Source organism: Delphinapterus leucas, chromosome 3 (assembly GCF_059928025.1).
Source record: "Delphinapterus leucas isolate spDelLeu-1000000601 "Yukka" chromosome 3, BTC_Dleu_Yukka2, whole genome shotgun sequence".
NCBI lineage: Eukaryota > Metazoa > Chordata > Mammalia > Artiodactyla > Monodontidae > Delphinapterus > Delphinapterus leucas.
Window position 1 is genome coordinate 151,689,332 of NC_143131.1, and position 14,685 is coordinate 151,704,016.

General features: G+C 37.8%; 1 long non-coding RNA gene across 4 annotated transcripts in view; it reads left to right on the forward strand.

Moving 5' to 3' along the window:
- Positions 1-14,685, forward strand: part of LOC111171249 (uncharacterized) — a 106,233-nt gene that overhangs the window by 24,411 nt on the left and 67,137 nt on the right. For 3 of the 4 annotated variants that reach the window (XR_016392520.1, XR_016392519.1, XR_016392517.1), the window contains exon 1: positions 1-11,707. This exon is cut by the window's left edge. This is a non-coding gene — a long non-coding RNA (uncharacterized LOC111171249). The other variant, XR_016392518.1, reaches the window with a different exon arrangement.

Sequence of the window (14,685 nt, forward strand, 5' to 3'; positions counted from 1 at the left end):
GCATTTTTTCCTTTGTCTGATTTTAATTGGTATTCTTTCATTGTATTTTCACTATCTGGAGTCCTGGCTCTATATAATACATGATGTTCTCCACTTATAAATTTCAAAGGTTCAGACCCTGACGTTGAATGCAAAATACTACAATCAGATTTTGATCTGATTTTTAGAGGAAAACTATGATTAGAAAAAAGTTAAAGATTCCTTCTGTAAATCATCTTCTGGCACATTGCTTTAAATTTTTAACATTATTCTATACAAGTCTGTATGGATGTTCAGAGTGGACAGCTCATCTGTGCAATAGGATGTTTTATTCTAGATCAAAGAACAATTACCACTCTTAGTATGTGAGATATTTTAATGGTTATATTTAAACAGTTCCTTTTCTTTAAAGTTTTTGTTGTCTATTCAAAATCATCAGTGAACTCAAATGCCAATCAACTGGGGCTTGGTTGAATCAATAATGCTGTATCTGCAAAGTAGAATACTATGTAACTATTAAAAGAGATAAATCTACCTGTCTTAACATAGAAAAATCCCCAAGATGGATTGTCAAATAAGAAAGCAAGCTATGAGGGATTTTAGAGTAGATACACAATTTAGTTGAGAAAATAAGTATGTGTTTACATATGTACCTGTGTATGTACAGACAAAGTTTGGAAGGATATACCCTATTTTATTAAAACAGTTACCTCTTAGAAATAAATGTAAATAGATTTTTAAAAATGTATACATTTAATTACTGATTGAAATTTTCATTAGGAGCTTGTATCACTTTTATATGCAACATTGAAAGAAAAAAATGACATATACCATGAGCGTTTGTAACTATATAAGCAAGTCTAAAGTTAATATTCAAAGCTCCTCATAATTTAGCCTCTGCTGATATTTCCACCATTACTGTTCACTTTGTTAGGATCAGTTGCAGTTTGCTTCTGGTTTACTAACTCTGTTTTGGCCAAAGCAATCTCCCTTTTCCTGAATATGCCTCATGTGAGTGTATAGTAATGTCTCTGAACACCTCCATTCACAGGGAGGAATCCTGGCCTCCTTTACATGCTAGCATGTGTTCTTCCATCATGTTTTCACATACCTAACACTCCTGCCTACCGATACCAAGAGCAGAATTGTCTGAACGGCAGGGATTGTGTACCACTGCCATTGTTTTCTCCAAATCCCTGTGCAACCTGTAATTTACATAATTTATTTAGATTGCCCCATATTTTCTTTTTTTTTCACATGTTTATTGGAGTATAAATGCTTTACAATGTTGTGTTAGTTTCTGCTGTACAACAAAGTGAATCAGCTATATGTATACATATATCCCCATATCCCCTCCGTCTTGAGCCTCCCTCCCACCCTCCCTATCCCACCCCTCTAGGTCGTCACAAAGCACCAAGCTGACCTCCTTGTGCTATGCAGCAGCTTCCTACTAGCCATCCATTTTACGTTTGGTAGTGTATATATGTCAGTGCTACTCTTTCACTTCATCCCAGCATCGCCTGCCCCCTCCCCTGTGCCCTCAAATCCGTTCTCTACGTCTACATCTTTATTCCTGCCCTGCCACTAGGTTCATCAGTACGGCTTTTTAAAATTCCATATACATGTGTTAGCGTACGGTATTTGTTTTTCTCTTTCTGACTTGCTTCACTCTGCATGACGGATTCTAGGTCCATCCACCTCACTACAAATAACTCAATTTCATTCCGTTTTATGGTGGAGTAATAGTCCATGTATATATATATATATATACGCCACATCTTCTTTATCCATTCATCTGTTGATGGACACTTAGTTTGCTTCCATATCCTCACTATTGTAAATAGAGCTGCAATGAACATTTTGGTACATGACTCTTTTTGAATTATGGTTTTCTCAGGGTATATACCCAGTAGTGGGATTGCTGGGTTGTATGGTAAAAAAAGAAAAAAATCAAAAAAAAATTTGTGAAAGCAATGGTAACCACAATGAACAGCAAGATGATAAACATGAAGATTTAAAAGAGGACATCAAACTCATAAAATGTTGGGGAGGAGAGTAAGAAAATGTAGGGGTTTTTTTCAGAATGTGTTGGAGCCTATATGACTATCAGTCTAAAGCAAGTAGATATAGCAAGGGGTTAACATTTTTGAAAAACAGGGTAGCCACAAATCAAAAACATGCAATAGGTTCACAGAAACCAAAAAAGAACACAAACATAATACAAAAGGAAGGCATCAAAGTACAAAAGAAAAAACAAAAAGAAACAAAGAAACACAGAATCAACTGGAAAGCAAGGTTTAAAATGGCAATAAATACATATCTATCAATAATCACCTTAGATGTCAATGGACTAAGCGCTCCAATCAAAAGACATAGAGTAACAGATTGCATTAAAAAAATAAGAGCCTACAATAGTCTCCCTACAAGAGATCCACTTTAGGTCAAAGATCACACATAGATTGAAAGTGAGGGGATGGAAAAAGATGCTTCATGCAAATGGAAATGATAAACTGGGGGTTGAAATACTCATATGATACAAAATAAACTTCGAAACAAAGGCCATTAAGAAAGAAAAAGAAGGACACTATATAGTGATAAAAGGATCAGTACAAGAAGAGGATATTACACTTGTCAACATATATATATATATGTACCCAATATAGGAGCACCCAAATACATAAAACAAATACTAACTGATATAAAGGGAGAAATTGATGGAAATACAATAATAGTAGGAGACTTTAACACCCCACTCACATCAGTGGCAGAACTTCTAGACAGAAAATCAATATGGCAACAGAGATCCTAAATGATGCAATAGAACAATTAGACTTAACTGATATTTTTGGAACATTACATCCAAAAAAAAGCAGAATACACATTGTTTTCAAGTGCACATGGAACATTTTCTAGGACTGACCACATACTAGGGCACAGAAAAAACCTCAGCCAATTTAAGAGTATAGAAATTATTTCAAGCATTTTTTTTACCACAGTGACATGAAGCTAGAAATCAACCACAGAAAAGTAAATGAGAAAACAAAACAAAATGATTACATGGAAACTAAACAACATGCTACTAAAAGACCAAAGGGCCAACGATGAAACCAAAGACTAAATTTCACAATACCTTGAGATAAATGACAGTGAATACACAACCATACAAAAATTTACGGAATGCAGCAAACGCAGTTCTTAGATGGATGTTCATAGTGATACAGGTCTTCCTCAGAAAACAAGCAAAATCTCAAATAAACAACCTAACCTACCTCCTAAAATAATTAGAAAAAGAAGAACAAACAAAACTTAAATTTAGCAGAAAGAAGGAAATAATAAAAATCAGAGGAAATAAAAGATATTTTAAAAACAATAGAAAAAGAAATCAATAAAACCAATAGCTGTTTCTTTGAAAGGGTAAACAAAATTGACCAACTTCTGGGCAGGCTCACCAAGAAGAAAAGATAAATAATCCAAATAAACAAAATACAAAATGAAAAAGGAGAAACAATAACCAATACCACAGAACTACATAAACCATAAGAGAATACTATGAACAATTGTATGCCAACAATTGGAGAGCCTTGAAGAAATGGACAAAATTCTAAACATTTACAGTCCACCAAAACTGAATCAGGAAGAAATAGATTATTTGAACAGACTGATCACTCACATGTATACACACATATATGTATATATGTGTCTCTATATAAACACACAGAGTATATATGTAATTATATATATATACATGTATACATATGCACATAATATTTTGAGCTATTTTAGGGTAAGTTACACATGTATAATAGTTTGACCCTTTATCGCTAAATATGTCAGTGTGTGTTTCCTAAGAATAGGGTTATCCTCTTACATTTTCACATCATAGTACAGTTATCAACTTTAAAAATTTACATGAATATAATCCTTTAATCTACAGTGCATCTTTCAATTTTGTCAGTTTCTTAATAATGTCTTTATAGAATAACCCCGACCAACTCCTCCAGGAGGCAGTCAACTGGGTCTGTGACTAAGCTCCAGTTAAAACTCTAGAAACCAAAGCTTAGGTGAGCTTTCCTGAATGCAAATTCTTCATGTCTATTAGCACACGTCATTGATGAGAGGAGTTAGCACTGTCCATGACTTCACCAGGAAAGGACAGCTGGATGATCCGTGTTTGGAGACCTTCTAAAGTCTACCAATTGCATTTTTTCCTTTGTCTGATTTTAATTGGTATTCTTTCATTGTAATAGGCTATAGCCATGAGTATAATAGCTTTCAGTGATATTTGTCCGTTTTTCTAGAAAATTATCGAACTTGCGGGTGGTCTTGGGGATCTCTGAACTTGTAATTTGTGTCAAAAGTGAGGGTGATTAGGGAAATGCCCAGACTATTTAGATGGTGTCAGAAGAAAGGGCGGTATTGCGGACAGTTCTCTAGCATCACAGTATTACATTGACCTGCCCCCGCCCCCTGCCCCAGCTATCAGAAGTGCCCTGTGGTACCTCAGACACCTGGAAAAGGTCACCAAACTTAAGTTTGCTTACACTGAAATTGCCTTTACTGGGTGGGTTCTGTAATTTAATCTCAAACAAAAGATTGCTCTCAAAACACAAGCCTATTTCTTTTGTTCTGAGGGTATTTTAATAGTTGTCTCCAAAAGATGTGAGGACATGTACCATATGACCTGCTCTACTAGATAGCCTAATGACAGTTTTGGGAGAAAGCTTTCTGGGTGCAGCTCTTATTACCTCATTGCTGACTTTATGAGTTAGCGGGAGGTAAGGAAGAGCAATTCGATAGGATAAGACATGCTGGGTTTAAACCAATTTCTACCCCCCAAAACACCTTTGGAGACTTTTCATACTATAATATAGCACATACTTGAGAAATAGTTAATATTTTTCCATAGTGAATCTTGCTAGTGAGGGAGGGAAACACTACTAAAAGGAATAGCAGTCTAAAAATTGATTCAAACAAATGCGCCATTAGAAGCATGCAGTTAAAGTAGTGAGTAAAGATGTGATGCTTTATTTCTTACAATTCTTTCTATGAACATCCATACTTTAGGACCCATAAAAAGGATCAATGGATGTTCTTTCTTTTTTATTAAATTTGTAAGTCATTGGAAAATATACAGGCCCACACTTCTTTGCTCATATCCCGTTCATCTGTGAGAGAGGGTGAAAATAATGGCTCAAAATGTTTCCCATCTTTGTCAGAGTCATATATCCTATTGATTGCTTGTTTCCAACAAATGGTGATGAGCCGTAAACTCTAAAGCCCTCCATGCCCCATCTCCTTAACATTCTCCTCATAACAACCAGAATCAGGTCCATTCTATCTGCTTTTGTGATTTTAATCATTAGTTTGTAACTTTAATACCATCCATTTTGCTATCAACACGGTATGTAAGGGTTTTTTTGGATGAAGAAAAATGAACATTTTGCATTTTAAAATTGCATTTAATAATTTAGAACCACCATGGGTTTCTGTTCTTAGAAACTGCAACCAGATCTCATATCAGCAGATTTGATTATTGAAAGCACAGAGTAAAAGTTGCATTATAATGTATAAAGATGCTGATGAAGAGCAATGGAGTGCTGTGTGGTACAGCTTTGATTTACAGATCAACTAGGGTGGCCAGTTATTGATCATTACCTGTGAATTATTGATACCCTGAGATCAGTGAAATGGTTTCTTTTCAGCTTGTCTCAATTTACACTTCCTTCAAAGAATGCAGGTTTTGTTTGTAGGACTGTCTTTGTTTGACTTCCCTGAAACCTAATGGTTCACAGTACTTGTTAGAAGAGGATTCTATTGCATCTTGATATTTTAGGGAAATAAAAGTGTCTCCTTGGAAGGAAAGTCTTTCCGTTCAGTGTAGTAGTATTACCCCTTTGTATCAGATTCTTGTAGGGTCCTGGTTCTTTTAATATGAATTTGCCTTAATCATGTAACGACCTTTCCCACTTTTCTTGACCAAGTGACATTAGAGGTATTCTTTTCTTTCCTTCCTTCCTTCCTTCCTTCCTCCCTCCCTCCCTCCCTCCTTTCTTTCTTTCTTTCTTTCCTTCTTTCTTTCTTTCTTTCCCTTTCTTCCTCCCTCCCTTCCTTCCTCCTTCCCTCCCTCCCTTCCTCCCACCCTTCCTTCCTTTTCCTGTCTCTCTGTCTTTCTTTCTATCTTCTTTCTGATGTGAAAGAGTTGTCAAGTGACAATTAAAACCATCATTATTTCACCCCAAATCAGAACCTTGAAACCACTTTTAAGTATACACTCCCCTTTACTCTTCTTGTGCAATTAGTTATCAAGCTGTATTGATAGTTTTCCTTGATATCTCATCAGTCTTTTCCCCCTTATTCTAATTGTTGCTACCATAATTAAGCACTTGCAATAATCAGCTATTTTCACTATCTGGAGTCCTGGCTCTATATAATACATGATGTTCTCCACTTATAAATTTCAAAGGTTCAGCCCCTGACGTTGAATGCAAAATACTACAATCAGATTTTGATCTGATTTTTAGAGGAAATCTATGATTAGAAAAAAGTTAAAGATTTCTTCTGTAAATCATCTTCTGGCACATTGCTTTAAATTTTTAACATTATTCTATACAAGTCTGTATGGATGTTCAGAGTGGACAGCTCATCTGTGCAATAGGATGTTTTATTCTAGATCAAAGAACAATTACCACTCTTAGTATGTGAGATATTTTAATGGTTATATTTAAACAGTTCCTTTTCTTTAAAGTTTTTGTTGTCTATTCAAAATCATCAGTGAACTCAAATGCCAATCAACTGGGGCTTGGTTGAATCAATAATGCTGTATCTGCAAAGTAGAATACTATGTAACTATTAAAAGAGATAAATCTACCTGGCTTAACATAGAAAAATCCCCAAGATGGATTGTCAAATAAGAAAGCAAGCTATGAGGGATTTTAGAGTAGATACACAATTTAGTTGAGAAAATAAGTATGTGTTTACATATGTACCTGTGTATGTACAGACAAAGTTTGGAAGGATATACCCTATTTTATTAAAACAGTTACCTCTTAGAAATAAATGTAAATAGATTTTTAAAAATGTATACATTTATTTACTGATTGAAATTTTCATTAGGAGCTTGTATCACTTTTATATGTAACATTGAAAGAAAAAAATGACATATACCATGAGCGTTTGTAACTATATAAGCAAGTCTAAAGTTAATATTCAAAGCTCCTCATAATTTAGCCTCTGCTGATATTTCCACCATTACTGTTCACTTTGTTAGGATCAGTTGCAGTTTGCTTCTGGTTTACTAACTCTGTTTTGGCCAAAGCAATCTCCCTTTTCCTGAATATGCCTCATGTGAGTGTATAGTAATGTCTCTGAACACCTCCATTCACAGGGAGGAATCCTGGCCTCCTTTACATGCTAGCATGTGTTCTTCCATCATTTTTTCACATACCTAACACTCCTGCCTACCGATACCAAGAGCAGAATTGTCTGAACGACAGGGATTGTGTACCACTGCCATTGTTTTCTCCAAATCCCTGTGCAACCTGTAATTTACATAATTTATTTAGATTGCCCCATATTTTCTTTTTTTTTCACATGTTTATTGGAGTATAAATGCTTTACAATGTTGTGTTAGTTTCTGCTGTACAACAAAGTGAATCAGCTATATGTATACATATATCCCCATATCCCCTCCGTCTTGAGCCTCCCTCCCACCCTCCCTATCCCACCCCTCTAGGTCGTCACAAAGCACCAAGCTGACCTCCTTGTGCTATGCAGCAGCTTCCTACTAGCCATCCATTTTACGTTTGGTAGTGTATATATGTCAGTGCTACTCTTTCACTTCATCCCAGCATCGCCTGCCCCCTCCCCTGTGCCCTCAAATCCGTTCTCTACGTCTACATCTTTATTCCTGCCCTGCCACTAGGTTCATCAGTATGGCTTTTTAAAATTCCATATACATGTGTTAGCGCACGGTATTTGTTTTTCTCTTTCTGACTTGCTTCACTCTGCATGACGGATTCTAGGTCCATCCACCTCACTACAAATAACTCAATTTCATTCCTTTTTATGGTGGAGTAATAGTCCATGTATATATATATGCGCCACATCTTCTTTATCCATTCATCTGTTGATGGACACTTAGGTTGCTTCCATATCCTCACTATTGTAAATAGAGCTGCAATGAACATTTTGGTACATGACTCTTTTTGAATTATGGTTTTCTCAGGGTATATACCCAGTAGTGGGATTGCTGGGTTGTATGGTAGTTCTATTTTTAGTTTTTTAAGGAACCTCCATACTGTTCTCCACAGTGGCTGTATCAATTTACATTCCCACCAACAGTACAAGAGGATTCCCTTTTCTGCACACCCTCTCCAGCATTTATTGTTTGTAGATTTCTTGATGATGGCCATTCTGACCAGTGTGATGTGATACCTCCTTGTGGTTTTGATTTGCATTTCTCTAATGATTAGTGATTTGCATTTCTCTAACGATTAGTGATGTTGAGCATCCTTTCATGTGTTTGTTGTCAATCTGTATATCTTCTTTGGAGAAATGTCTATTTAGGTCTTCTGCCTATTTTTGGATTGGGTTGCTTATTTTTTTGATATTGAGCTGCATGAGTTGTTTGTATGATTTGGAGATTAATCCTTTGTCAGTTGCTTCATTTGCAAATATTTTCTCCCATTCTGAGGGTTGTCTTTTCGTCTTGTTTATGTTTCCCTTTGCTGTGCAAAAGCTTTGAAGTTTCATTAGGTCCCATTGGTTTATTTTCGTTTTTATTTCCATTTCTCTAGGAGGTGGGTCAAAAGGGATCTTGCTGTGATTTATGTCATAGAGTGTTCTGCCTATGTTTTCCTCTAAGAGTTTGATGGTGTCTGGTCTTACACTTAGGTCTTTCATCCATTTTGAGTTTATTTTTGTGTATGGTTTTAGGGAGTGTTCTAATTTCATTCATTTACATGTAGGTTGTTTATTTGAGATGTTTCTTGTTTTTTAAGGTAGGGTTGTATTGATAGAAACTTCGCTCTTAGAACTGATTTTGCTGCATCCCATAGGTTTTTGTGTCATCATGTTTTCATTGTCATTTGTTTCAAGGTATTTTTTTATTTCCTCTTTGATTTCTTCAGTGATATCTTGGTTATTTAGTAGTGTATTGTTTAGCGTCCATGTGTCTGTATTTTTTGCACATTTTTCCTGCAATTGATATTTAGTCTCATAGCGTTGTAGTTGGAAAAGATACTTGATACAATTTGAATGTTCTTAAATTTACCAAGGCTCGATTTGTGACCCAAGATATGATCTATCCTGGAGAATGTTCCATGAGCACTTGAGAAGAATGTTTATTCTCTTGTTTTTGAATGGAATGTCCTATAAATATCAATTAAGTCCATCTTGTTTAATGTATCATTTAAAGCTTGTGTTTCGTTATTTATTTTCATTTTGGACGATCTGTCCATTGGTGAAAGTGGAGTGTTAAAGTCCCCTCCTATGATTGTGTTACTGTCGATTTCCCCTTTTATGGCTGTTAGTATTTGCTTTATGTATTGAGGTGCTCCTTTGTTGGGTGCATAAATATTTACAATTGTTATATATTTTACTTGGGTTGATCCCTTGATCATCATGTAGTGTCCTTCTTTGTCTCTTGTCTTTGTTTTAAAGTCTCTTTTGTCTGATATGAGAATTGCTACTCCAGCTTTCTTTTGATTTCCATTTGCATGGAATATCTTTTTCCATTCCCTCACTTTCAGTCAGTATGTGTCCCTAGGTCTGAAGTGGGTCTCTTGTAGACAGCATAAATATGGGTCTTGTTTTTTTAACCATTCAGCCAGTCTGTGTCTTTTTGTTGGAGCATTTAATCCATTTACATTTATGGTAATTATTGATATGTATGTTCCTATTACCATTTTCTTAATTGTTTTGGGTTTATTATTGTAGGTCTTTTCCTTCTCTTGTGTTTCCTGCCTAGAGAAGTTCCTTTATCATTTGTTGTAAAGCTGGTTTGATGGTGCTAAATTCTCTTAGCTTTTGCATGTCTGTAAAGGTTTTAATTTCTCTGTCAAATCTGAATGAGATCCTTGCTGGGTAGAGTCATGTTGGTTGTAGGTTTTTCCCTTTCATCACTTTAAATATGTCCTGCCATTCGCTTCTGGCTTGCAGAGTTTCTGCTGAAAGATCAGCTGTTAACCTTATGGGGATTCCCTTGTGTGATATTTGTTGCTTTTCCATTACTGCTTTTAATATTTTTCTTTGTATTTAATTTTTGATAGTTTGATTAATATGTGTCTTGGTGTGTTTCTCTTTGGGTTTTCCCTGTATGGAACTCTCTGCACTTCCTGGACTTGATTGACTATTTCCTTTCCCTTGTTAGGGAAGTTTTTGACTCTAATCTCTTCAAATATTTTCTCAGACCCTTTCTTTTTCTCTTTTTCTTCTGGGACCACTATAATTCGAATGTTGGTGTGTTTAATGTTGTCCCAGAAGTCTCTGAGACTGTTCTCAGTTCTTTTCATTTTTTTTTTCTTTATTCTGCTCCCTGGCAGTTGTTTTCACCATTTTATCTTCCAGCTCATTCATCCATTCTTCTGCCTCAGTTATTCTGCTATTGATTCCTTCTATAGTATTTTTAATATCAGTTATTACATTGTTCATCACTGTTTGTTTGCTCTTCAGTTCCTTTAGATCCTTGTTAAATGTTTGTGTTTTTCTCCATTCTGTTTCTGAGATTTTGGATCATCTTTACTGTCCTTACTCTGAATTCCTTTTCAGGTAGGTTGCATATTTTGTCTTCATTTATTTGGTCTTGTAGGATTTTACCTTGCTCCTTCATCTGTAACATAATTTTTGTTGTTTCATTTTTTTTTTGATGGGAGGGGCTGTATTCCTGTCTTACTGGTTGTTTGGCCTGAGGCTTCCTTCAATGGAGTTTGCAGGAAGTTAGGTAGAGCCGGACCTTGGTGCCGAGATGAGGACCTCCAGGAGGCCTCACCTCAATTAATATTTCCTGGCATCTGAGGTTCTTTGTTAGTCCAGCAGCTTGGACTTGGTGCTCCCACCACAGGAGCTCGGGCCTGACCTCTGGCCTGGGAACCAAGAACCTGCAAGCTGCATAGCATCATTAAAAAAAAAGAATAAAAAAGAATAAAAGGAGCAGTACAATAACAAAGAATAAATATAAAATTAGAACAATAAAAAATGTATTAGGAAAAATAAAAATATAATTGAAACAACTGCAACTGCAACAAGGGAAAACAAAACCACACCAGAAACAAGAAAAAAAAGTGGTGGGGGGGAACAACCCAAAAGGAGCAGAACAATAACAAAGTATAGAGAATAAAATAAAATTAGAAAAATAAAAGGTTTATTAGAAAAAAATAATTATATTAATGAATTATCAAGAAGAAGGTAAAACAGCACCCTGACCTAAAAGAAGAGAAAAGGAAAAAAAAAAAAAAGGCCTTGGCTCTTGGGGGTGGAGTTTAGGTGGGGGGGCGGAACTTAGGCAGGGGCAGGGTTTAGGGTTGGGCAGGGCCTAGCCAGGGTGGTGACGTTTGAGTGTGGGGCGGGGCCTAGACTCAGGACCCACACAGCCAGAAAAGGCCTTGGGTGTGGGGACTAGGCTGGGCAACATTCAAGTGTGTGGTGGGGCCTCTGCCTAGGACCTACACGGAATGGGAGAGGCAGCACATCCAAAGGGGTTCTCTGGAGTGTGGATTTCGGGAGTTTGGAGGTAGGGCCATGGGTGAGGGTGTGTGTGCGGGGCTTAGGCCCAGGGTGTTTGGAGGGGGTCTCAGAAGGGGTCTCCGAGTGTAGAGGTGGGGCCCTGGGTGGGGGTGTAGGGGCAGGGCTTGGGCTCTACCTGGTAGGAGGGAGGCTCCCAGGGCAGAGGATTAGGCCTGGGAGCCCAACAGGCTCCCCGGTGCCTAAGTGGGCAGCGAAAGCGCTGGCCGTGTTCCTTTCTGTTCCTCCACGCCCTCCCCCATGGTCTCTCCCAGGGTCTCCACAGTCGCCGCTGGACCCTAACTGTGGGCTGGTCCCACTGAGTGTAGGAACTCCTACCCCCACCCATTTGCCCCTCAGGGGTGCAGGTCCCAGAGGTCTGGCCTTTACTTTTGATCCCCCTTTCCTCCCTCCCACTCCGTCAGGACCCACGCAGCTGGAGGGGTTTAGGTGGGCAGAGGATCAGGTCCGGGATTTCATCAGGCTTCTGGGGCCCAAGAGAGTAGGGGAAACCTAGCCACCCTCCCTTTTGATCCTCTGCCCTCCCAGTGGTCCCCCAATTTCCCCCTCCAGGTGTGGGATCTCTTCCTCTCCCCCAGCTGCCCCTCAGGGGCGCCAGTCCAGTCTCACCTCCACTTCTCCTCCCCACTCACTCTCCCCATGCCCCATGTCGTACTTGGTTGCTGGGGGTTCCTCCCGTCCCCTTAGGCGTCCGTGGTCCCCTACCGGTGCCTGGTAGGTGCCCTAGTTGTGCCAAGATGCGAATTTCATGCCCTCCTAGTCTGCCATCTTGACTCCCCCATATTTTCTTTAGTGCTTTATAAGGGTAACTGGGTAATTAAGTATGAAAAGTGAAACCACTGATATAAGTCAGTTCTATATTCACTTTAATAACTGTTAGAACAAAATAGCTGTTAAAATATCTTACACACTGAAAGTGGTAATTGTTTTTTGATCTATGATTATGTATCTTTTGGCACAGAGAAGCTGTCCACTCTGGCCATTCATGTAGCCCTGTTTGGAATCACTTTAAAATGCTTATCTTAGATTTCTAAGTGCTTAAGGCCAATGTCCCGTTTAAAAAACATTCTTCCATACAGGTCCAGTGACCCCTTTTCAGCACCTTACTTATCTTTCTATGCCTTAGTTCTTCATTTGGTGATAACAGTAGTTCCTACCTGATAGAGTTGTTATGTGATTATATGAGGTAATGATATTTCGAACGTGCTTAAAATAGTTGTTTGGCATGTATTAGTGATGTTTCATTTAATCCTCACTTGGGACTTATCTTGAGAGCTTAGTAAAACACCATTCAAATATAGCACTTAAAACAGTGCCTGGCACACAGTAAGTATTCAGAATAATTTATGGAAATAATTCTTCTTAATTTTTTTCTCCTCATCTGAATCCTCCCCAGCCACATTTCACAAAAGTATCTTAGCACCTTTTATGCTCTTTTGTCTCAGGGCAGGCTTGTATTTCAGTGCTAGCTTGCAGAAATTTCCTGGATGATATATTCCTCTCCTGGGTTTTGATCTTTAAAGGCTGAGCATCCTGGAAAGATGATACTAAGTGCCTATGTTTAGGATTGGAATTTTGGAGGATGCACATTGATGGTGACAGGATTTTGGAAGGAATGGGAAGCAGTTTGAAGGTGAGATTCTAGAGGCTCCTAGTCTCAGCGTACATCCCCAGGTACATACATGGCGTAAAATCAAATAGCTTTTAGATTATAGACTTGCATAATGAGGATTTCTGCTGTGGCCGCAGAAGACTGCAAGATGAAGCTCTTTCTCTAGAATGTCCTAAATTATGGGTGAACCCTGAAGGTGATACACCCAGCAATGGCAGAGATCAGAATTTCCTAGCAGCCCATTAGGCTTTTGAGGCTGAATATAATTTGATTAAATGAAAATAAAATCATTGATCATTCTTGCATACCCTATAAAATGAGATTCACAGCCCTTAACCAGAGAAATTGGGTCCTTTTATAGGCTAACTTTGTCCCTGTCAAACTGGGATATGCACCTCCTGATGATCCAGAAGGACAGTTGAATATTTAATAACCTGAGCTCCAGGATCCATTACCCATCTAATAGCTGTTCTTTGGAGGAAACGCAAATGACTTTTTCCTAATCTTTATTCAAGGATGAGTCTTAAGAAGCTCTGGAAACATAAACAGCATGAGCTCCATCGAGAATAGTGCAGAACAAGCACACATTAAATAGTAAACTAGAAGGAATCTGAAAGAGTCAATGGTGGTCATTTTGAAGTAAAAATTCTAAACCCAGTGGTGGATGGTAGGACAGATAATGACACATCTAGTCACCACAGACTCCCTAATAAAGCATAAACCTTAGCTTTGTTGCAAGGATGAAAGTAAGAATAATCTCCCTTAATGGGAGCAGCAGACCAGAGGTGTTTAATCACCTAAAATCACTGATGGTAAAATCACCTCATCGTGCTCATGGAGGCAAGGATCATTTACACACACTTCAAGTCACCCTTGACAAACAGGCTCTTTGTTGATTTCATTAAGTGTCGAACTTTTCTCACCCAGCTCGCCTCAGGATGCACACATTTCATTTCCATGCGTGTTCTGGGAGGACAGTCCATGTCATTTGCCAGCATTTCGGCCAACATATACATAATCAAATGCAGCCACCATGGAACATGGGCTGAGAAACAATCCATCCAGTGTTTAATGAGTAACATTAGCATGCTCTTAAAAGCACTAATAGCAAGTTTCATTACTGTTCATTTTAGTGTGGATGGCAGCTATCCAAAACCTAACCATGTACTAAATTCATTTTAGTAAAAGCAGAAAATAATAAATAAAATAAATGATTGTAATTACAAGTTACTTCTAGAAGTTACACTTATATTAACATGACATTAACTCAGAAAAGAAACACTTTCTTCTTTTTTTTTTTCCAGATTACAATTTTCTTTTAGGAAACCCTTTCTCTCCTACAGTGACTTTCAATC